Genomic DNA, 1,328 nt, shown 5'->3' with positions numbered 1-1,328 from the left:
CGGCAAGTATACCGGGTCGCATCAAGTAGTAAAACTCACTAAGAGTGAGGTCGATCCCACGAGGATTGGTAGATAAAGCAACTTTAGTTAAATGGTAAATTTAGTTAAGCGAATAAGATTTTGATTTTGTGATTAATGTAACTTTTGAACATAAGTGCAGGAATGTAAATTGCAAGGAATTTAAAAACAGGACAATAGAAATAAAATGGAAGTAAATGACGGAAACTTAAAGTGCAAGATACTTAAATGACATCAAAGATAAATTGCTAGGAATTAAAGGTTGCAGAAATTTAAAGAGCATAAGAGCAAGAGCAAGAAATAAAGAGACAGAATGTAGATGACAAGAAAAATAAATTGCAAGAATGTAAAGGGAGATGGGGTGATGGGTATTCAAACAACTAATAAGCAAAAGAAATAAGAATTGATGGTAGAGAAGATCATTAGGGATCAGAGATGTTAGTTTTCATGAATTGATGTTAGTCAAATTCCTCTCAATCATGGGTATAGATCTATGGCAAGTGGGTGATTGAACCCAATCTCTTGGTGATTCAATCTCTCTCAACATAGCCAATTGCCACTCTCGTGATCTAATTGTTCATGAGAAGAGATGAAGCTTATATTATCCAGCCACACAATTTCTATAATCTCAACCAAGGAGAGTTACATCTCACATACTAACCAAGGTATATTGATTAAAGAAATCATGAAAGGATGAACTCTAAACTGAATTATGTGGCTCATTCCTCAAATTCACCACATAATTCATGTAGATTAACCCCTCTCTCGATGGTGGTTGAATCTATGAAGAGCAAGAGTTCCCTCTTTAGATCAACCACTAGAATTGAGGAGGAATGATGGGTTCATCAATCCATTCCAACAAACAGAGCTCCTCCCCCTAATGAAAGTGGGGTTTAGTGAGTCATTGCTCCAAATTCAACAACAATTGCCATAAACAAGAATTAAACTAAGTGTAAAGGAAGAAGAAGAAGAAGAATGAAGTGCTTAAAACTTGAAAATGAAGAAGAAAAATTCCAATAGAAAACCAAAGAGAACTCTCTCGGAAGTACCCAAAAGAGTCTTCAAAATTCAAGTGCTAAAAAGTGAATAAAAATGCTAAGTCTTAAACAGTATTCAAAAGTGTCAAAAAAAAGTCCCCCACAAGTACATCAATCTCTTCTATTTATACTACTCTAAAACTCTTCCAAAGATCTTCAATTGGTTTAGCAATATGGGCTTCTCTTTGTTGAATTCTTGGCTCAATTGAAGAAGTTGTTGGCCTTTGTGATGAATAGGGGAAGCAAAGCAAGTTGGCACCAATTCTGGCCCAT

This window comes from Arachis stenosperma, chromosome 5 (genome assembly GCF_014773155.1).
Source record: "Arachis stenosperma cultivar V10309 chromosome 5, arast.V10309.gnm1.PFL2, whole genome shotgun sequence".
NCBI lineage: Eukaryota > Viridiplantae > Streptophyta > Magnoliopsida > Fabales > Fabaceae > Arachis > Arachis stenosperma.
Note: the sequence above shows the minus strand (reverse complement) of the source record.